Source organism: Stegodyphus dumicola, chromosome X1, assembly GCF_044657685.1.
Source record: "Stegodyphus dumicola isolate Sdum_Otavi_A_Nest chromosome X1, ASM4465768v1".
NCBI lineage: Eukaryota > Metazoa > Arthropoda > Arachnida > Araneae > Eresidae > Stegodyphus > Stegodyphus dumicola.
In genome coordinates this window covers 160,072,640-160,096,798 of record NC_140780.1, presented here as the reverse complement: position 1 = coordinate 160,096,798, position 24,159 = coordinate 160,072,640, and the positions used below count along the sequence as shown (strand labels likewise).

General features: G+C 35.9%; 1 protein-coding gene across 3 annotated transcripts in view; it reads right to left on the bottom strand.

Annotated features, from left to right (window-relative positions):
• LOC118181493 (latrophilin Cirl-like) overlaps positions 1-24,159 on the bottom strand; it is a 255,519-nt gene that overhangs the window by 38,291 nt on the left and 193,069 nt on the right. The gene's annotated exons all lie outside the window — the stretch shown is intronic.

The following is a 24,159-nucleotide window of genomic DNA, read 5'->3' as shown; positions in this document are numbered from 1 at the left end:
CTCGAAGCAGGCGTTTAGAGTTAATTTTCTTTTTTAGAGAAAATCCCCAAGCTCTGCATCCATATGAAATAAGGGGTACAATGCCTTGTTTATAAATAATTGCGCTAACATTCGATTTAACACCAAAACTATTACAAGCAATTCGATTCAGCCCACGCTGAAGTCTCTCACATTTATTAGAAATGTAGGAAATATGCTTTTTCCAGTTAAATTTGCTGTCCAAAAAAACACCTAGATATTTAATTTCATTCACCCTCTCAAGGGGATTGTCATTTAAAAAATAAAATCTATTGACCAATGATAAATGAAATTTATAACATCTTGGGCGAGACGAAAAGCTTTTTGCATTTCTTTTCCTTGAATACAAATCAACAAATCATCTGCAAAGGCAATGACTTCACAACTGAAGAGATCAGAAAGTTTCTGTAAGAGATCATTCATAATAATAATCCAAAGCTTGGGACCGGAAACAGAACCTTGTGGACAACCTCTTTGAGGTCGGCGAACACTTGAGGTGCCACCCAAAGTAAGCTCGACCGTCCTGTCTTTCAGCAAATCAGAAACAACATTAAACACATTTTGAGGTATCTTCATTTCTTTTAGTAAATTGAGAATAGCAGGCCACCATGCATTATCAAAAGCTCCTTCAATATCAAGAAAAATTAAAATAGTGTACAAACCTCTCATCTTACCCCTCTGTACAATGTTGCTAAGACGCAGAAGTGCATCCTCAGCACATTTTTGAGCAATGAAACCATATTGGTCAGCACTAAGAATATTTTATTTATGTAGATGCCAAGTAATTCTGTTAGTAATTAGTTTTTCAAAACATTTACCTAAAGAAGAAAGAAGACAGATACACCTAAGATTATTCACATGTGGAACAGTGATACTTTGTTTCTTGGGTATCACAAAAACAAGGGCGTTCTTCCAAGTTCGTGGAAAAGCACCAAGATTCAAACATATATTAAATAATCTATGAAAAACTGCAGGAAAAAGACGATGGAAGTATCTTATGGTTTCATTGGGAATAGAGTCCGGGCCAGGAGACCTGCCAAGCCCTAAATTACGAATTACATCATCAACCTCGGCCTGCGAAAAAGGAGGATCAATCTGAGACGCACAACTACTGCGAGCAGATGAGCGCCACTGAGTATGAAAGTTATTATCAAGTCTCACACAATCAGGAGGAAAAGCTTTATCAAGAATAGCATCGATAGTTTCCTCCAAGGAAGACGTAAAGTTACCGCTTGAAAGCCGAAGGCCCGAGATCTCAATCTTCCTCATAAAATTTTCTTTAATACCATAAGTGTAAATTTCTTTCCACACATTCTCATTATTGATATCGGAAAGAAACTTCCTCCAAGACTCTAATTTGGCCTCAATAAGCATTTCATTGTATTTTTTCCTTAAATCAAGGTATTTCCGCTTATACAAGTCCCTTATATCATTGCTAGTAGTCCTCTGGAACCTCCGTCTAGCCGCGTTGACTCTCTTTCTCATAATGGAAATTTCCAATGACCACCAAGGTACTTTCCGCCTACCAGTCCTTCTAGTAGGCATAGATTTAATACATGCCCGAAAAATAACTGAAGTCATAAAATCTACAATCACATTAAGTGAATCAGTGCTCGAGCAAGAATCCAAACCATTAATGATCAAAGAAATATACAGTGAACAATATTTTTCAAAATATCCCCAATTTGCTTTTTTTGTATTAAACAAAATTCTACTGACAGCAATTAAAGAAGCATCAGAAACAGATAAGTCGAATTCAATCATTGCATGATCTGACAATGATTCACAGTCCGAGAGACACCAGCGGGTAACATTTGCTAGCAAATCAGCTCCCATAATTGTGACATCTATATAGCTTGATCCCTGTTCCGAACAAAAGGTAGGGCCACAGTCCTCATTGATCACATATAAGTTATAGGAGCTGACAAAATCTCCAAGCTTGTTTCCTCGAGCATCACTGTAGGAACTAAACCACAGTTCAGACTTACTTTTGGAATCCATACCCCAAATAAGCTTTGCAAGATCCTTAGCCTGGAAGACCCGACTTATTTTATGCAAATCAAATTCAATACATCGGGAGGGCTCAAAGTAGTATGAAAATAGAAAATATTTAATATCTTTAAAAATAATATCAAGAGTCACCATATTATAATCCAAGAATCTCAAATCCAAAAAAGTAGGTAGAAATCCGGCTCAAACAACAATAGCAGCCTTTATGACCTCTGAGTTAAAATCATAGTATAACCTAAAGGAACTCGGAAAGCCAGGCATAAGACCATGATAAGAGTAAGGTTCTTGAATAAAAGCAACAGAAACATTGTTTACCTCCATATTCAAAACAAGTTGCTGAGTAGCAGCCTTACATCTATGTAAATTAATTTGAACAAATTTTAAAATAAAATTATGACTATTATCCATAATTTGTTCTTGCTATATTTTGACTTCTTATAAATTCATGACAAGAGCAACTTTCAGAAAAAGGCAAATGGCTTACATTTAATTTTTTTTTCTCATCTTTTATTTTTTGATTGCGTCTAATGCAATTGATACAGACTTTCAAATTCTTATGTGGGCAATTTTTACTTTCATGTTCACGTGCACAGAAATAACAAGCACGTAGATTTTTACAATGTTCAGCACGGTGATTATATCCTAAACAATTAAAACACCGATTAATCACGACAAAATCATCCACCGTACAGATGCTCCAAGAAATGTTTAGTCTACATTCCTGTAAAATACCTCTACGCATGTCTGGATGCACTTCAACAACTAAATGTCTCGTATTTTGAAATTTCCTTAACGTAAATCGAATTCGAGATTCACTCCATTTATTTTCAGAGGCGATAACATCTGGATTTTGATTTTTTAAAACATCGAGAACATCCTCATCCCTTATCTCATTAGGGACATTTTTTATTAAGATCGTAGGATTCCTTCGTTTGGAAGGAAAGGTAGTTAATTCCGGTGATTTTACTTGAATTTCAGTTTGTATCCTTTTTAAATCATTTTCAGAGGGGCATTCTATCAATACCTTGCCATTTCCAATATTTTTTAGATTGAGAATACCCACTTTTTTCTCTACAGGATTAATTTGTAATTTAAGAATCTTCTTAATATCCTCTATAATTTAACTTTACCCTGGCTCTCCACCATGTGTGGTGTCAAACGGGAATATTCGTTTTTTAGTATTACAACACTTCCCCTAACCACCATGATTTGTTAGAATTCAACGACCAAATAGACACACCTTACTCGACATTCTACAACTCGATGAGCTACTTTAACATTCTTAAAATTCAAGTGTAGGTGGAGAACCCTACAAAACACATTCATTCAAATTTCCCCCTCATTCATCTTTAGACATGCAGGCTTTCGCTCTAAAGCATGATTTTATCTACAGTTTAATACTTAAATTTGAATTCATTGCTTTTGAGCATTTACTTTTAGTATCTAAAATTTTATGCTTCTAGACTAAATTCTACTTTTACATAACTTTCAAGTATTTACGTATATTTACAAAATTCTAATACATATGATTTTTACAATTTACCATAAAATGAATAAGAGAAAAATAAATTTTTACTTTACTCATTCTTCGCCAAGCTGGCGGCACTGAAACTAAAATTCTTATTAATACAAGAATACGAAGTTATTTTTATCTTCGGCCAAATTTTGGCTTTAACATAACAGAATTAGTCTTTCGACCAACAGAAACTGCTTGTTCTTAGATTTTATACTGAAAGAAAATAATACTTTTGCCTTAGCTAAATAAGTAAAACAAAACTAAGTCTCAACCGAGACACATTGACTTTCGTCAAAACATAGAACTTCGTATTTACGCATAACATTTTGGAAGAAAAGAAAAAAAATTTATAGAAGATTTTAACTTATCTTTGAGTTTTCGATGATTGGAACTCCGTCATTCTTTTCTGGCAGAACTGTTCCCAGGTTATAGGTTTCATGGACGTCAATCTTCTCCTTAATGACCTCCGAGTGTCGTCCACATTAATTTTTCGTTTTCGTCCTCTGCATGCTGGCCTCTTGGCGTAGTAGTCGTCGGGTTGCTGTCTTTTTCGTTTTTCCCCTGGACTGCTGGACTTGGCGTCCTCCGGTCTGGAGTCATTCTTGAATTTCTTCTGTTGTTGCTGGTCTTTTCGTTCCTCCTGCTGTCTTTTTTTTTCCGGAACGGCGGCCTTGTTTGCACCTGACTCTCTGGCCCTGGGAGCGTTCTCCTTGATGTATAATTTCTACTGCGATACGTTGTAGGTGGTGTTTTCCTCTTTACCAAGGTTTCTTTACGCGGTGGCTTTGCATTCTTGTTTTTCTTAAATGCTGGAGCCAGAAAGTTTTCGTTTTGTCTTTTCGGTACCGTCGCCTAGGTTGTAGAAGGGCTAGGTCTCTCTTCAGTTCTCTGCTTCTTGGGTGGTGGAACGAGTGACGTTATTTCTGGACCTTCTACTTCTTTTACGCTTCAGTTATGCAAGAAACTTTTAAGGATTTCAAAATCATTTTGATTCTAGTATTTTTTCACCTGGTCGGGACTTGCTTTACAGATTTCCCCTCTCTCGTTCTTAAGGTACAATACGACTCCTTTGATTTCCTGAATTACATAGGGGCCTTCAAATTTTGGAGCTAACTTTGCAGTAAAATTGTCTGGGGCACTTGATAAAGAAAATTTCCGCTTCAGTACTTTATCCCCAACTTTAAAATCTGCTTCACGGCGTTTTCTATCGTAATATATTTTTTGCCTATTTCTTGCCGTATCCGAGCTTTTAAGCGCCTGGTCAATAAGTTTTTGCACATCTTTCTGTTTAAATTCTTGCTCTCTTTGTTGTACAAAGAATAATTTATCTAAAGGCGTAATTAACTTTCGGCCTAAAAATAATTCTGCTGGGGTTTTTCCCGTAGTATCATGATTTGCCGTTCTTAAAGCGTAAGCTAACTCATTTATGTAGCCATCCCAGCGCTTGTGATGTGTGCTAACGTAACTGCGAATTATTTTTACAATATTTTTATTAACTCTTTCTGCTATGTTTGCCTGTGGTCTATACGGAACCATTTTGATATGGCGTATGCCAAGTCCAGTGCATATGTTTTCAAATATTTGACTAATGAATTGTTTACAGTTATCGCTAATGACTTTTATCGGTGCACCGTATTTTAAAATGTATCTGTGTAAGAATGCATCTGCGACTGTTTTGGCTGACGCGCGTTTAAGTGGAACAATTTCTGTCCATTTTGAAAAATGATCTACAATTACCAAAAGAAAACGATTTTTATTTAACTCGCTCTGGGGGAAAGGACCAAGAAGATCTATGCCTAAAATTTCATTCGGAAATGTAGCGCGAATGCTATTTAAGTACCCGGCCGGGCTGTAATTAATATCATTTATTAACTGACATTGATTGCAGGACCTGACATACGCAGTTACTATTTTGTATAATTGCGGGAAATATACCGCCTCGCGTACCCTTTTTAAAGTCTTTCTGACCCCTAAATGACCCGCTGTTTTCGCGTCGTGTAATTCCTTCAAAATGCTTAATCGAAGCGAGGCTGGGATGACTGGTTTGTACTCGAGATTTTCGTTTTTGTTTTCGTATAAAATAATAAATTATCTATTATTTCATAGTTTTCTGCTCTATTTCTTATCGCATCGATATCTGTATGTTCAAAACTTTCGGGGTCTTTCAAATATGCATAGATACTTCCAAATTCAGGATCAGCTTTCAGTTCAGCGATAATTGTATCTCTTCAATCTAAAATTTTTGAAGTCAACACAGCACATTTAAGTTCATTACCTTCATCGTCCAGTTTTATACGAGAAAGTGCGTCAGCTACATTGTTTTCCTTACCCGGTTTATATTTTATTATTAGATTATATTCTTGGAGTTTTAAAGCCCATCTTATTAACCTGGGCGTTAGGTTTTTTCCCGAGTAAAGTCTACCAACAGCCGCATGATCCGAAAAGACTGTTACTGGCGCTTTGCCGAAATAAACTCGAAATTTGTGTACAGCCATTAATACGGCTAATGTTTCTCTCTCTGCAGCTGTATAATTCCTTTGTGTATAATTCAACGTTTTACTAAAAATGCCAAAGGATGGCTATTTTGCATAAGAACCGCACCCACCGCATAGTCCGACGCATCTGCTGCAATTTCCAGGTTTTCGTCCCCCTCCGGGAATTTCAAAACAGGGGCATTGATGAGCGCTTCTTTTAATCTTTGAAATGCGGTATCTGCTTCCGCTGTCCACGTAAATTTACTTTTCTTTCTTTTAATTACTAACAGGGGTTCAACAATATTAGCGAAATCTTTTATGAATGACCGATTGTAAGAACATAATCCAAGGAAAGAAGAAAGTTTCTTGATGGTGTTGGGCGGTGGGAAATTCTTGATTGCTTTTATTTTTGAATCTTGCGTTTCTATACTCTTTTGCGAAATTTTATAACCCAGATATTTAAGTTCTTTAGTTGCGAACTTGCATTTTGAGGCGTTAATTGTAAGACCGACCTCTTTTAATAATTTAAACAATTCTTCTAGATCTTTAATATGTTGTTCCAACGTACTACTTGTTATAATTATATCATCTAGATAGATTAAAGTCGATTTTCCTAGGACAGGCTTTAGAACAATGTCCATAGCTCTCTGGAATGTTGATGGGGCCCCTCACAACCCAAAGGGCATGCGTAAAAATGCATAAGTGCCCGATTTTGTTATAAACGCGGTTTTATGTATGTGTTCGGGTCTCATAGCTATTTGATAGTCGCCAGACGTTAAGTCCAAAGTAGACATGTATCTTGCAGATTTAATCTTTCTAATAATTTCCTCTATAACCGGCAAAGGGTAAACTGGGAATTTAGTAATACTATTCAGTTTTCTGTAATCGATAGCAAACCTCCAAGCCCTTTTATCCGAAGGAGGAAACTCGTTCGTTTTCCTACATAGTACGACTGGACTCGCGTACTCACTATTTATGGGCGTTATTATTTTGTTCTTTAACATTTCCTGAATATGTTCTTCGATGATTAGGTCTTTTTGTTTATCATAACGGTACGGTTTAGTCCTACAAGGTTTTTCGGCAGTTAACTGTATCTCATGCGTAACTATTTGACAGCTAGCAGGCCTTTCTGAAAACAAGTTTGAAAAATTACTCACCACTTGCTGGATGGCTTGACTTTCATGGTCATTCAAATGGCTAAGGTCGACATGCGGTTGTTCCACAGGTTCCACCACCCTCTGGTCCATCTCCAGCACAATAGAACTGTCCTGAAAATTCAATTTGGCCCTCGCGGCCCTTAAAAACTCCATACCTAAAATAAGAGGATTTTGCAAATGTTTTACTACAAAAATTAATACTTTGAGGCTTTCCTCTTTTACCTGTATATTTAATGATAATTTCCCGATGCAGTGACAGGTTTTTCCTTGCGCCGCTATAATTTCTGTGTTTTTGTTTCTAAATAATCGTAACATTTAAAAATTCTTTTTGAAAAATGTCTCACTCATAAAATTACCTTCTGCTCCTGTATCGATGAGGGCTTCTACTGGTACATCGCCAACCAGGACTTGTATAATTGGTAGATGTGAGTTCTTTACGATGACCATATTTAAGTGTCTTTTTGAGGGTTTTTTTTAAAACTTCCGGGGTCTGGACCCTCGCTTTCACAGGCCCCTCTACTCGTTTAAAGCTTTCCTTTCAACTTCTGCCTTCTGGGTACGCGGACGTTTGTTTTCGAATTTCCTTTTTGGGCCTTGACCTTGGAGGTTCGATGAGTTAGCTTGATAGCTCTTTCCCCCATAAGAGCGGTTTGCATATCTGGTCTGCTCATTTGAAGATTGCCTTCGGGTACTTTGAAAATACGATGCCGCTCTAGCTTTTTCCGCTATTCTGCGATTTTGAAACTTCGCCAATTCGAAGAGATCCTGCAGTGTGCTTGGGTTTCTAATTTCGAAGTAGTCTTGAACAGCAGGTAACAATCTTGGTAAGATTATTTCAATAATCTCCGCATCGGGTTTCTTCCCATACAGCATATCCGTCAGCTTAATTTTTCGCAGAATAAAGTCCGTCAACTCTTCTATATCCCGTTGATAGAAACTATATAGTTCGGCTTCTAGCCTTGCTCGATCTTTCACTATGGGGAAGGCCTTTAATAACGATTCTTTGAAATTTTCAAATGTATATGTCTGGCTTTCAAATTCCCCTAATAAAAATTTGCCTATATTCTTCCACCTTAGCGCGGCCTGTCCTCTTAGTGCAGATGTGGCGATGGCAACTTTTTGTCTTTCAGGCACAGGGTAGAGCTGAAAGTGATTGTCGAGGTTTTCTAGAAATATCGCCACCGAATTTTTTCCGTCGAAACTGACGTTTGGCTTAATTGACGCTCTCAAAGTCTGGACCAGGTATCCAAATCCTTCCAATTGGCTTGCCATTTCTTGTTGTTCTCCCGCGGCTTCCATCCGATTTTCGGCCATTTCAGTTCGACAAGTGTTCGGGCGCCAATGTAGAGTTGCGCGCCTCCAACCTGCACGCAACAAAGTGGTGACTGCTGAAACTGGGAATTAGACAGAATCTTGAGAAGGGTTTAAGTCCCTTTTTATTCAACTTTAGAAATTACAAATGCGTGTTCTTGACGCTCACAAACTATGCCGACCCGGCGGTAAAATAAAAATAAGAAACTAAAAGAAATACTAACAAGTCGCTAACTACGAGGCTCTCTAAACGTAACTAACCTCACCGCGTTTTACAATACCGCTGATACTTCAGCAAACTCTGAATATTACGTTGAAAGATTAACAATTTGCCTAGGCAAGCACACAAGCCGAAACGCGTGGTTCTTCAATTTCTGACTAACTTTCTCCGCGCTCGTGAAGTAAGAAAAGCACACTTCGAACTCGGTTCCTTTCTAATTAACTCAGAATACTTCCGCTGATAATTTGAATCATTGCGCGTTCTACTAAAAATTTACATACTCTGGCATTGACAGTTCCAGGGGAAAGTAAGGCTTGACAGGAAAGGTAGTTTAAACTTAAAATAAATGTTAGTTAAAATAAACATAAACCCTACAAGGTACAAGGGCGTCTGGAGATCATCAGGTTTGCAAGTTGCATTGGACCACACGTAACGTCGTATAGTGGTTGTCCGAAAGTTTCCTTCCACCAGAAAATCAAAAATTTCTTCCAAAGTCACACCTGGCCTGAGTTTTGCCCAAGCCCTTAAAACCAAAAATGATCCTCTCGGAATACCTCTTGGTACGGGATATGTAACAGCCGAAATAAACGTACAGAAAACTGAAAATAAAGGCACCCCCACAAAAATCATGTGAAATATACCAGTATTAGTGATATCTGAATATGCTGAATTTCATAAAGCATTCAGCCAAAATCTCGTCCAAGTTATTTGTATCTACAAAAGTAAAATTCCTGAAATTAAAAATTGCATCAACATGTTAAACAATATATATATACTTTATTTCAGATCGTTGAGGAGATTGAAGGGCTTAAGGCTCAAAATTAGCCTGTCCATTCATATTTATTTCATATATTTTTTATAATATTGTTGCGTTCTACGGGTTCGTGGATTTGGAATGATTGATGACAACATTTGATGAAGAATCAAAACACAATTTATTCGTCAGTATTACACAGTGCAGTTCCAAAGACGCGTTACAGTAGTCGAAAAACTACGACAAACACGTTGAAACAATCAGCAACACAGCCTTCAGGCTATCAGGCTACAGCAGTGAAGGCAAAGCACTAAAGTACAGCTCCCGACTCGGCCGATCACTCTCGGAACTCAAGACACTACTACTGAAGTCAACATACTCTAGAATAATCTTCATGATAAACTGCTACTCCGCGTACGTACAGGCAGGGTATTTATAGCTTTTGATCTGCTTTCGAGAACATTCTCGAGAAAACCGGTAAGAATTCATTCTAGAATGTTCTCGCTCCGCCTATGGTCTATCACCAATTTTGCCGCCAAACGGGCGATTTCGCGCGAAATCTGGAAACCCTGCCTTTCTTTGCCATTTTCTGGCAACCCTAAACGTTTTTTGGGGGGAATCTATCTTACCGCAGCTGGGCATTTCGCAACGCTTTTATATTATACCTCAGTGTTGTTATATCTTTACTTGTTTCGGGTTTCGCTTGAGTCTTAGCACTATTGTTCGCACTTTAGACCACGTATAGAATTATACACTGCCTGCTGTGTATTGAAATATGTCAGTGGAACATGTTTCTTGCTTACTGGCCATTTCTTTTCAGTCTACACGAACTTCCTTCATACATGTTTTGCTTGCATTTTGTGCCCCATTTGGCTGATAGTAGTTAGGCTATGCTAATCTCACACCTTCTCTGATGGCTCATACCACTACTTGCATCTCCCTGAAATGAAGTTTACATCTTTTCTTGCTGACTGATTATGCTATGTTACTGCTTTTCGTTCTTGGATCCTATATCTGTTGTTGACCACATGAACACTTTTCGAAACGCATACAAGTTCGTAAATCGTCTGCACTGTGTTATGCTAGGATAGCGATTAAACGCGGGTGCCATCACAGCGAACTGCGTTCTCCTGAGCCGAGAATGAATGATGACGTAATTGCCTACAGTTTGCTGCAACGGGCCTAAACCATAAAGGTTCATTGGAATAGCACAAAAAGACAAAACAAGAGTGTTCGAAAATGAAACGTCTGTTATTATCAGTCTTTTGCTTTCTTTCTTGAGTGGAGTTTGCGAGTGAATGTGAAGCCCAATTTAAGGATTTGTTTTTTTGCATCTATATTTGATTTGCACAGTTAAAATTATTTCTGGAGCAGTTGCTGGGCGGATTCAGCGAATCGGTTACATTAGTGTGTCTCATTCTTGTCAGGACGGAAGTGTAAACTTATGAGGTAAGACGTGGCTCCCTCTCTCTTTCTTTTTTATTTTTAATTATGCGGTTTTCTATACTGAAACAATAAAAGAAATTGTTCAGTATTACCCCCCCCCCCGAAAAAAAAAAAGAGGCGTTTAAAATTTTGAATTTTTTGTGAAGGTTTAAGATTTAAGAAATACAGTTTCGGAAGGATTGGAACTTACAGAAAGAGAAACAATGAACACAATAACACTGCTGATTTAGTGATTAAAAAATAATAATAAAAAAACGGAAAACTTAAACAGACCGGAAGCGGCAAACGTGTTTATGGCTGTGAATAAAAATCTCATAATTGCGAAATTCAATGCACTGAAGCCCCTTCAACTATCTGTTGAGACAGAAAAAAGTAAAGATAAAGCATGAATCATCATTAAATATTATTAATTTTAATACTATGTTTGTATTGTAGCTACATGGTTAGAACGACAGCCTATAGACATATTACCTGACAGCTGATGTATTGGTTATTTTTAAATAAGAGTTTGCTAACAAAGTTCTGTTTAAGCTCAAATAAAATTTTCTTGCAATAAATATTCATTTTATTATTAAAAGGCGCGCGAACATTAACAACTAATTCCCAGACTAATCATTTATAGTAAAGCACGTGTGCTGCTTGCTATAGAAAGGATACTTTCGTGGAGGATATTTCAAACGAACTGTCTCATATTCAAGGAAAAATCCGAAAACTATATGCAAACAACCCATTCGCCAAGACTCGTAGCAAGACAAGCTGTCAGTGTTACCCACTCGACCATCTCTGGACACGAACTTTAACGGGAAAATCAGAAGCATGAAACGTATTAGTATTTTATAGTTGTTAAGAAGAATTTTTGTTATCATGAAAATGTCTTAAAGTTACAAGTTTTGACTTAACATACTGAAAGGAATTATTTGTTGATCTGGTGAACAAAAGGAAATGGCTGTATAATTCATTGCACGTGATAGAATTCGAACCATGACAGAAACATATTAGGATACTTTTTGGAAAGTCCATTTGTTTTAGCATTAAAATCATCCTCAGTTTGCGTGAGTGTTACGATTTGCATACCAGCAAAGCATTAGATATTTGTACACGTAAAAAATGAATCCATAACTATTGAAGAAAGCTTTATAAATTTTATAGGAACAACAGACAAAAACCTCGTACTTTACGTATCAAAAACTTTTGTAATTTAGATCAAGATGGCCTCGATATTCAGAATATTTGAGCTCAACTATGTGATTATGAGGCCAATATAGCGAACTGTACAAAGGTGTGAAAGTAGTTATTTAACAAAATATTATCCTTCCCAATACGTTCCTACGTTCCTTGTTCTCCTCATAGTTTTAATTTATACCTCAAAAATGTCGCTTCTAATTCTTTAATATAACTTTTTTTTTAAAGTTGTGTCCCCCCTTTCCGAAAAAAAAGCAAGGAAAAAAGGAATCAAAACACTTAAGAAGTCACATCGATATGCGATGGGTCAAGAGCAAACTGTGCTAAAGTATCGTATTTATAAATAACTGAAATACATCATATATTAAAACATACTGCATCAAGTTTTAAATTACTGCAAAGGGGTAACAACCATAGCATTTTAGAGCAAACTAATTTTTACTGCAAAGGGGGAAAATCATAGCATTTTAAAGTAAACTAATTTTTAATTTTCATGTGCTATCTGCATGAAATTTAATACTAAAAGAAATGAAAAAGTAAATGAAATTTTCAATCAGAAACTACAGCTGTATACAAAACCTCATGCTTATCAGAAGTATTTATACTTTCTTTTCAGGAAATGAGCAAGAATTATATTCCGAACTATTCTTATTTTTAAAAAGTATAACAATTTTGCTTCAGATGTAAATACATATATCAACAGAATCCGAAGGAAATTAAAAAAGAAAGGTTAATAAATTAGATTGCTAAGAATCAGTTGCTAAGAAAACTTAACCTTCATTAAAATATTTTTTCGAATGAAAATTAAAGAAGCATTGGATGTTTTAATCTCACAATTGAAATAACAATACGAAAAATTAACGTCACTAGACTTAGATAACTTAAAGACACCAGCTTGTAATTTAACACCATCAGAATGATATAAATACTGAAGACATTTTATTAGAAATGTCCAGTGTTAAAAATACGAACATTAGAGAACTTATAAGCTTAGAAATTTTAAAAATAATTCACTGCAATAATTTAGTTTATGCCTACCCAAATTAGGAAAAGTTAAAATATTTTTAATTTTGGAAACTACTGTTGCTTATGATGAAAGATGTTTTATCAAAGTTAAAATAATATTAAAAAAAATTACGTAAGATCTTTATTTCGTCAAAAGCAAATTCCAGACATGGCTCATTTTCTTTACACAATATGAATTTAACAATCAAGTAGATTCTAAAAAGGTTATTGATGGTTTACTGTATTAAGAGTAGAAAAAGTTAAATTACAAAAAAAAAAAAAAAAAAAAAAAAAAAAAAAAAGAGGGAGGTGGGTTTAAATTGCTGTGTTTTTTATATTAATTGTATCGCTATTTATATTATCTCAGTGTTATTTGCTATTTATTAAAAAGGCAATTTTAAACTTTTGCATTTAAAATAAATCGTTCTAGTGTGTTATTTATCTGAATGTATAAAGCTGTGATTAAACAGTTACAGTTATTTTGACTATCACCTCAGTCTTGGCTTTTGTAGATATACAGTCGCTCAAACAATTGAGGATACACCTCAATTGGTGAAAAATTTATCTTGCATTCTTTACAGTTATTTTCTTAGAAAATACTTTTTAATATACAAAGGGAATTTGTGAGAATTTTTGCTCTCATGTTCTAATTTTTCGAATACAAATTATTCCCAACTTATTTTAATATTATGCTTATATTAAATTTTCAAATATTTTAAGTTTATTCCAGATTAAAGTATTATATTTAAATAATTATTTAGATTGCATCATAAATTTATTAGTAGTTAGTTATTTATGACATCGTTTTGACTTGTGAGAAAGTAAAGTATCGTAATCGCGAAACATTTCGATTTTCGTATTTCAAAGAAAATTTCCATTTTGATTTCCTCCATCATGAGGCTTACACGTACGTATGTCGCATATCTTCACCATAAAATGCTGAAATTTTATATTTGGAACTTATGACTAGTTTTAGCGCGACGTGTGTCCGTAGGTATTGTATTCATGTATATCGCATAACTCAAAAACGGTAAACCGTAAAATGTTGAAAGTTCCTGTATGCGATTGCTATAACATCTAGTTGTGCACCTCTCTTTTTATTGCAATCGACAGTTCCAAATGGGCATTTTGAAATGGAAGAGCCTATTTCATTTTCAAACGAAATAGGTTTAAATGAAGTTTAGTAAAAAATGTGTTTAATTTATTTGGTGTACAAGGAAGTCATGTGATGTCCGCATCAGATTTTTTAAGATGTTTCAAAATAAATAAATATATGGTTTGAATATCAAACGATCTCAAATATATGAGCTTTATTTGTTTGTAAATATTTTACAGGAAAGATAAGAAGTAATCTAAATAGCATATCTTGAAGAGAAACACATTAAATACACTTTTTTAAAGCAAAATTTAAAGAATAAGTGATTAAATTTTCTTTAAATACCTTTTGTAAAATACTATATATGAAACCAGATATTGTTTTCAGAAAGACAATTTGTAGAGTGATTAGGTTATTTTGATGCTAAGGACGTGAAAAATGAGCATTGCCCTCGCCGGGATTCGAACCTGGACCTCTCGAATACGCGCTGAGAGTGCTACCATTACACCACGAAGGATGCAGTGACCTAAAGTTAGAAAATACCTTATATACTCCGCCTTTTTAATTTTAAAGGCCGACTGGAGATTAGGAGGCTCAGGCGAACGGGCTGACTGCATGGTTGGTTTTCGTGGTTTTTCTCATGTGTAATACGCTATCTTTCTTCAGAATATCCTCTATGAAGGCATCCCTCCTGTTAGGTTGCTAGTCTTAATAGCTTTCCCGTATTTAAAAAACCGAACCGGCCATGACTGTGAGCCTGCCGAGTGCGTTGTTAAGTTTACCTGTTCCATGGCTTTAAGCACCTAATGGATTCTATATATTATTATTATCAATGAATTCCTCTCAGGAAGTTATTCAAAAAAATGTTTTAACAGCACAGATTTTTTGAAGATATTTTTCTTTCTGAGAAAAGTACTCAGTAAAAAGACGGATTTCGAATTTGAAATTTTTATCATATTCGGTTAGTAAATTAATTGATATAATGTTATTAATGTTACTATTTAGTTATCTATGCTTTCATTGGAAGCCATTTAAGGTCATATTATAAAGGTAAAATTATTTTTGTTCTTTTTTAAAGTTCCTCTATGAATTATAATATTAACAAATAAAGCTATATTTGCGTTATTGCTGCCTTACAAGTACTTATACAATAAAATAAGTACTGTAACACAGCAACAACGATTAAATGCCTTCTTACATAGCAATCCCAATTAAAACTACTAACTAAAAACAGCAAATGAATTTCCCAAAATGTAGACTTTTCTAGTATGTTGTAAAGTAAGCTTTAAAATAGTTTGGAAGAGCTAGTCAGAAATTATGTGAAAGGAAGTGACTCCAGTTTTCATTTTTACAACCTTTCGTATAATGTATCAATTTATTTTAAGCCATTTTAACCAGTAATTACAACTTAATATTGTTTCAAATTAAAAATAATGGTACTTTTCCGTTTCGCCGGCGCAAATCTCGCCAAGCAGACTTTATTGGCGACAAAACACAGTATACACATAAAATATGTTAAGAAATGTTAGTTCTAAGAATTTTTTATTTTGAAGACATTTTAATATCGTTTAAAATTTTGTAAAAAGCCAATAAATAAAAAAAATTATTAAAAGACATTAATTTAAGAATTTACTATGCTTTCATGGTACAGCATCCTGATTCGCAGGTTCATATAACGTGACTCCAAGGGATCTCCTCTCACGTAAACTACGCTACAAAAATCTAATTATCTCAGTAATTGTCTACATTAATTTCAAGTTAAATATTAATTTGGAATACAAGTTTAAATGCAAGAATTATTTTAATTCGTAAGAAAAGCTTACTCAGAAATTATGTAAAACCACAGTTCTTTACTTCGGTAGTGCATTCTCATTAGAATTGATTGATTTAACCCTTGAATTTGCCTTTTCTATACTTTCGCCTTTGAGTGAGCAGTGTAATTGCGTCCTAATTGACTTAATTACCGCGAATACCCTTAAATTGAACTACCTTTCATAAAAATTTTATGTAATTGTAAGCCAGTATTGAAAGAAACAATCAATCTGATAAGAAATGGCTGCAACTTGTTTTGAAAATAAGGCGTAAAAGGTTACCAGCGAGGATATTTCGTTTGGCATCGTTGTATCATTGTCGGAGACTTTATCGCCTGCGCCGGCAAAATGGAAAAGTACCAAAATAATGAATGGAAGCATTCACAATGCTTGAACACAGCATATTTAAAACAGTACAAGACTTTGCTAGAAACCTTTGTTAGGAGGAAGCAACTGATTGAAAGCATGTGTTCAAATTATCACATCTGCCATTTATGTTGTGAGAAAAGTTACGTCTTTTGTATGCGTATCTTTAGAAACTTGTTTTTTCCGTTCCCTAAGCAAAGCAGTCCCCTAGAGGTGTAATTACTCTTATGGGACAAATCTGAACTACTGCAGTTCTTCAAAACCAGGAACTGAATGTACCTACAATGACTTTACTGAATGATCAAATCCATCCGTTATTGTGAACCACTTTAAGCTTTCCTTTAGAAATAGGCCAACCAGCGGCCGAGCGGGAAAGTCGCTGAACACTGGTAGTTCGGTCCGAGGTTCGAATCCCGCGAACGGGCTGGCTGCATGGGTGTTTTCGTGGTTTTCCCCATGTGTAACGTGTATACGAGCCAGTTTCCCTTAGAAAGTCCTCCATGAAGGCATCCCTCCCCTTAGGCAGATAGCCCTAGTGTGCTTTGCCATAATTAAATACACCATACACCTTTAGAAATACAGAAGGTTACATGTACAGGTTTTTTACACATCTATAGCTATTCTTTTTTAATCACTGTCATTTAACATAAATGTAAAATCAGTCAATATTTAGTCATTCCTTCGCATAGCATGTCAAAAAAAAAATTTCTCTTAAGTCAAATGTTCATGGCTGAAGTTGCTATGTGTATTTCTTTAATTTAAGCTATGGAAGTTAAAAACACGGCGATCATCTGCATATGTGAAAACAAAGTTATGGTAAAATACTTGATCTCTAATACAAGACATTAAATTTTAAAAGTCGTGTTTTGTCTAAAATAATGATGTTTTGCAAAATCTTTTCCATAATAATATGTGACGATTTTCTCTAGAAGGACAAGCTTTTTTTACTGCTTAGACCTACGAATCTTGGGCATAAGGCTCGGATTTTATGATCAATTCTCGCTGACTAAAGAATGTAGTACTTTGATCAAGAAATTAAAATAAGGTTAGCTTGTATTTTTTCGGTAATACTAAATATTTTTTAAATTGGACTAATCCAAGTTTTATTCAAAATCATCTAATGAGTCGAAAAGGTTCTTCAGATTGCTGACATACACTGGTGTGTAAAAATTAAGGACGAGACGGTTTTTTCAATATAACTTTGTACAAAAGCTTTCCAAATCAACACATTTAATACCGTAAGATGCCCAATACGTAAGGACATGAGTAACGTAAGCAAAACTTACTAAAAGAGAAATCAGAGGGATAAAAAGAAGCTTTATTGAAAAAGTAGCATGGAGCGCAATGCGACTGAAGGCCGAAACATCCCTGTGATGGGTGTCCAGCAAGAAACATCCGGTCTTTAATAGGGGATATGATCTCCCCTGACTGCTAGGCAGGTTTCACAGCGTCTGCCCATGCTGAGAATGAGGGTGTCAATGAGTTGTTGAGGCATTGCTGCCCATTCGTCTTGCAGCGCCAATCGTAGCTCCGGAATCGTTACTGGTGGTAAGGTACGAGCTGCCAAGCGTCTGCCTAGAAAATCCCATACATGTTCGATGGGATTGAGATCCGGAGATCGTGCCGGCCAATCCATACGTTCAATATCCTCACTCTCTAAGAGTTGTTCGGTAGCTACTGTGCGATGACATGGTGCATTGTCGTCCATGAAAAGGAACTGCGGACCCATAGCGCCTCTAAAAAGGCGCACATATGGAAGAAGAATCTCGTTATAATAACGGGTCCCGTTGACTGAACCTGCATCGAAGATGTGAAGGTCTGTGCGACTACCAAGCATGATGCCTCCCCAAACGAGAACACCACCACCTCCATACCTGTCCCTTCAATGATGTTCGAGGGATGATTGCGGCTTCCCCGCTCTCTCCAGATGAGTATGCGATAAGAATCGCTACTCAGACTGAATCTGCTCTCATTTGTAAAGAGTACTCGTCCCCATTCATTATCTCTCCAATTCCGGTGTTCCCGGCACCACAGAGAACGCCTTCTCCGATGGGCAGGCGTTAGAGGTACACACCGTACAGGGCGTCGTGCAAACAGACCACCACCGTGCAGTCTTCTGGCCACGGTAAAACGCGATATCGGTCGTCCAGTCGCCTGTGTCGTGTGTCTAGCGATTTCTCCCGCTGTCTGCCGCCTGTTTCTTCTGGCCTGTAAGGCAATATACCGGCCATCTGCGGGTGTGGTTCCTCGTAGACGACCACTACTAAACCCCCGGATAGCTGTTCCTGTAGTTTGAAATTGTCTCCAAAGTCGTGAAACGATGCTGTGAGCAATTCCGAACTCTGCAGCCACACTTGTCACACTGCGGCCTTCCTCCAACTTCCCAATGATTCGACCTCGGCTAAAAGCATCCAGATGTCGTCTAACAGATTGATTATTCGCCATTTCTCGCTGAGGCAGCAACTCGGTGTGATTTTAACTGCTATCCGGTGTGCAATCTCTTTGCCAGAAATGCTGATCTTACACCGAGAACAGGCTTTATACTACTCAGACACTCCCCCATTACGTCTACCTGCATATCTGCGCATGTGCTACCGTACATCACCTTACTCAATCTCCTGATTGGTCTTTCTGTCCGCTCTGCCTCTTCGTTCAGCTGATATGCTAATTTTTCGACTTCGTCCTTAATTTTTGCACACCAGTGTATTTCGATTGCTGACATACATAAGTTATCGAAAAGGAAACTGCATTTGATATGTTAATCAAGTTAAAATATCATTACAGTTGTCTAGACAACATTCAGTCTAAGATTAACATTATTTTAGAGGAAATTTATATGCCTTTTAAATAATAAATAATACAGATCATTCTTCTTTATTATCTTTATTATGTATCATTTGCCAACGACAACTTCACCTTTCGCCAACAATACATGTCCAAAAACAATAAAATAAACTAAACAAACATAAAAAAAACTTGCGTGCATTTTTCTTATTAGTATTTCGTTTTTATTATTCAATTACTGCTATTTTTTTAATTCAAATTTGTAACTCCTAGAAAAGTTGCGGGTTACATTTCGGAAACTCAGATGTTACGCTGTATAGTATTTTAATAATTTATGTAACAAAATATGGAAATTTTAACTCAACTCTTCGTTGCTGCTTGTAGTTTCATTGAGCAAAGTAATATATATTACGTAAAGCATGAGCACACAAGAAAGTCAAACTTATTAAAATTTTTTCTAATAAAAATCACATTCATATCAATGTACATTAAAAGCATTGGATGATTTAAAATGCATTAGAACAAAACTTTAGCAAACCAGTATAAGCGATGAGTATTGCTCCAAAAAGAATAATTAATTCGCTATTATTATATTTACTATTAAATTAGTTTGTGTCTTATAAACCCCTATCAAGAATACGCTTATTATAATTTATTAAAATAGACTATTCATTTTCTAATTTTTATCTGACGTATTGATTAAGTAATGTTATTCTTTATATGCAATTCTATGTAATTCAGGTTAACTGAATGCAGTACTATTCGGTTCGCGCGAATTAATTAAAAGTTCTTAACTTGCCGGTTTTATGCATCTACATAATCATAAGTAAATTTATTTAAATAATGCAAATATTTTGAAATGTTATTTTTTAATTGAATTCACAAGCATTTTGCATATTTTTGAAATCTAAAGGATATTTTATGAAAATGTTATCTGTTTAAAGATAGTATTGGAAAATTTTTACATGCTGCTTATTTATTTAGTGAAGAATGTTCGCGTCAGTTTGTCGTATGTCTAAACACTCTCTTGTCGATAAAACGTAGAGATCTAAAACGAAGAAGAGCAACACTTTAAATTCCTACCGAGGGTTGTCATTTAGAGAACTCGAGGGTTCCAGAAATAAGGGGGGCGCTGAGACATCTGCACGGCCGCTTTAAGGCGGTCATAGCGCTTTCGAGGTCCTCACCACTGACCGCCTAGAACCGTCAGTAACGCTTTCGAACACTTTTCCACTGACCGCCTAGAAGCGTCAGTAACGCTTTCGAGGTAGGCCTTCTTGACCGCCTAAACCCGGTCATAACGCTCAGAGGTCTAGAAGAGAAAATGTGTTTTTATTTTCACACGTAACAAAAGGGTTAATTTACAGTAAAAATAACGAAAATCAACAAAAAAATATCTAAAATTAAAAATTTCACTAGTATTTGAAATAAACACAGGCAGATCTTTACCTCAAAAAATTAAGGATACACCAATGAAATTTTTGTGATATATCACATACAAAGACAGTGTCAATATTTGGTTGCATGTCCTTTGGCTTTCATAATGTCCTCCAAACGTCTTGGTACCAATTCGGCCAATTTTTTGGTGGTATCTGGAGATATTTTATACCATTCTTCTTGTAACACTTGCTTTAAATGGGCTTTGTTCCTAATCTGGTGTTTTTGGACCGCTGTTTCGAGTGTGGCCCACAAATGTTCTATGACATTGATGTCAGGGGACTGTGGTGGTGTTTTCAGTTGCTGTTTACAATGAAAAAGACACCACATTTTGACATTATGTGCCGTGTGTTTGGGGTCGTTGTCGTGCTGGAATATAAAATTTCCATCTAAACCCAATGTTTTCACTTTCTTTAAGATTGTTGTGGAGTATATTTATATAAAGTTTATGATCCATTATGCCATCTATAAAAACTAAATTTCCTACGCCATTTGAAGCCATACACACCCAAACCATGACGGAGCCACCACCATACCATGTTCAACTGTAGGACGTAAATTTTTTGGATCCAAAGCGGTGTTCGGCTTTCTCCAAACGGTGCGACTACCATCACTTCCAAAAATGTTGAATTTACTTTCATGACTAAATATAAATTTCTTCCAAAAGTTATCTGTCTTCAATCGATGAGTTTTTGCAAACTCCAAACACTTTTTCTGATTTTGTAAGCTTATAAATGGTTTCTTTCTAGCTATTCGACTGCCATATCCAGCATGTCTAATCACATTTCTCACAGTTTCAGCACTTACACTTCTGCACAGAAGTGAAGTGCACTATTCGAGAAGTTTCTGCGGCTAGTTTGACTGCACTTAGTTTAAGATCAATCTTGATATCTTTCAAAATTTTCCTTTTGGCTACATCACTCAGAATACTTTTCCTTCTTCTTCCACTTTTCCTTTCAATTAATCCATCGCTTTTAAATCTTTCAATGATTTTCTTTACACACGAGTGGCTTCCGACAATTTCAGCTATTTCACGATAAGATTTTCCTTTCTTAAATAACCTTAATATAACTTTTCTTACATCAATACTGGTCTCTCTCCGAGCAGCCATTTTCCATTTAAAATTGCGACTTTAAATTCACATAACACTTCAAAAGACAAAAATAACAGTCGAAAAATTTTAAGATAAAATTGCCCAAACTTAGATTATGATAATAGCAAGCAGAAAAAAAATCTAGTGGTAGTTAAACAAAAATTTCATTGGTGTATCCTCAATTTTTTGAGGTAAAAATCTGCTTATGTTTATTTGAAATGCCTCTGAAAATTTTTATTTTAGAATCTTGTCGTTGATTTTTCTTTATTTTTACTGTTAATTAAACCTTTTGTTATGTCTAAGAATAAAAGTACGTTTGCACTTCTAGTTAATGTGTTATTTCGATTGAAAGTTGGATTTATCAAGTAAAAGTAAGGTGTATCCTCAATCGTTTGTGCCACTATATATTCGCGCCACTAGGAGCTTCCAGCTAACACTACGGTATTCATATGTACATCTTTCTTAATACTACACACAAGAAACTACTATATATTGCTTATTTACAGTATACGCGAGTACATTTTCATTTCTCAAGCTATCTTCTCACACATGCACACCAGCCTCCTTCTCAGACATCCTCCTCTCCCTATCGCTTTTCCTCGGGCCATTAGTTCTCTCGATCGGTTTTTCGAGGTTCCTACGTCACTTTCACCACAAGTTCTTTAGTCTGTCTGAAGAAACAAATTCTCGAAAATTGCTCGAGAAAGAGACTTTTATAGTTACTATGATTTAAAATAGTTACCTTTATGCATACAAAAATTGACAGATATAGTTAACCTGTATTGCCTGCAATAATAACATATTTACATATATCTCTTTTTAACTCTTCAAATTTTTCTCATATAGGGGCGCGATTTTAGTTCTTTGCCTCAGGTGCAAAAGTATGTAAGCAAGGCTCTGGCAGCATATATTGACTCACTACATTTGTAGTACTTTAGTCTTACACAGTGTTATAATAATTACAATAACATTTTCATAAGGGCGGATTAATTCCTTTATTTCTTACTGGAAAAGTTCGTTTGGAATACGCCCCAAAATCTGGAATGAATGGCATATACCGAGATATTACCAATCATGAACATTTTTCGATGCATTATGAAAGATTTAGTGTAAAGTATTGTACATAATCTGTGCTGTAAGTTGAATGCCAATGTTACTAACATTACCCTGGAATTCACTCTGTTTCAAAGCCTACAGTGAAACTGATTCCCTGCGCTACTATTAACTAATGATTCCATGAAACTATAAGTGGGCCTAAGCAAGATGAAAGATACCTAGTACACTTAAGCATCTTATAAGAATGCTGAAGAATTCTGATGCCTCTATATAATAGCTACATATTTTTCTGCAATTCCACATTGCATCTATGTCCTCTGCACTGGACACAGCCTGAATGAAGAGGAAGATAAAAGAGTAAAAGCAGAAAATTTTTATCTACAGAGTCTGTCTTTGTTCAGCATCTGTATTCATTTTTTGCTAGTTCTACTCATCAGTGGAATCTTCTGACATCATTTTCAGGAAAAGATTTTGTGGTCAAATATCTGTATGACATATTTTGATGTTGTGCATGCTCTGTATGGACGTTCGAGAAAATAAAATATGCACAGGATTCTCTACCAGCTGACAATGGACAACTAATGAATACAAGGTCAGAGGCAGAAGGATTGAGCAAAGGAAATAAAAAACCTGGAAGCTACCTTTATCACAATTCTTTGGAATAACATTATTTAAAATTTAAAGGGATGAAGAAAACAAACAAGGCTGTGCAATCACAGGATGTGAGCATTTTTATTGACCCGAATCTTCTGGGATCTTTGAAAACCAGTCTCTAGGAAACTAGAGAAAAATTCAGTGACAACTAATTAACTCTGGTTATGCGCATGATGATGACCAACTATACAGGAGAAAGTTCCTTTTCCAGACTGACACTTATAAAAAATATGCTTCATAGCACAACAGGGCAGATGTTTGTTCTGATTTTACTCATGTGCATGGGAAATGACATCTTGAAAAATCACTGTCTTCAAGTCAATAACAAAGCAATTCTCTGAAAAGAGCCCACCAGCTGCCGAGCGGTAAAGTCGCTGAACACTGGTAGTTCGGTCCGAGGTTCGAATCCCGCGAACGGGCTGGCTGCATGCGTTTTCGTGGTTTTCCCCATGTGTAACGTGTATACGAGCCAGTTTCCCTTAGAAAGTCCTCCACGAAGGCATCCCTCCTCTTAGGCAGATAGCCCTCGAGGCTTTGCCATACTCTCTCTCTCACACACACATCTCTGAAAAGAAACTTTGCAAATACTTATTATAATAAGAATTTTGTAGAAATTTCCTACTGTGTCATCTGTTGTATTTTTACGTCAGTTTTACTGGTTAGACAATACCAATAAAATAAAGATATGGTTAATATTATCGGCAATTTACATTTCATTTCTGTGAGTGGTTGTCGTATGGACTCCCAGCCCACTCATTTGCTCAAAGGC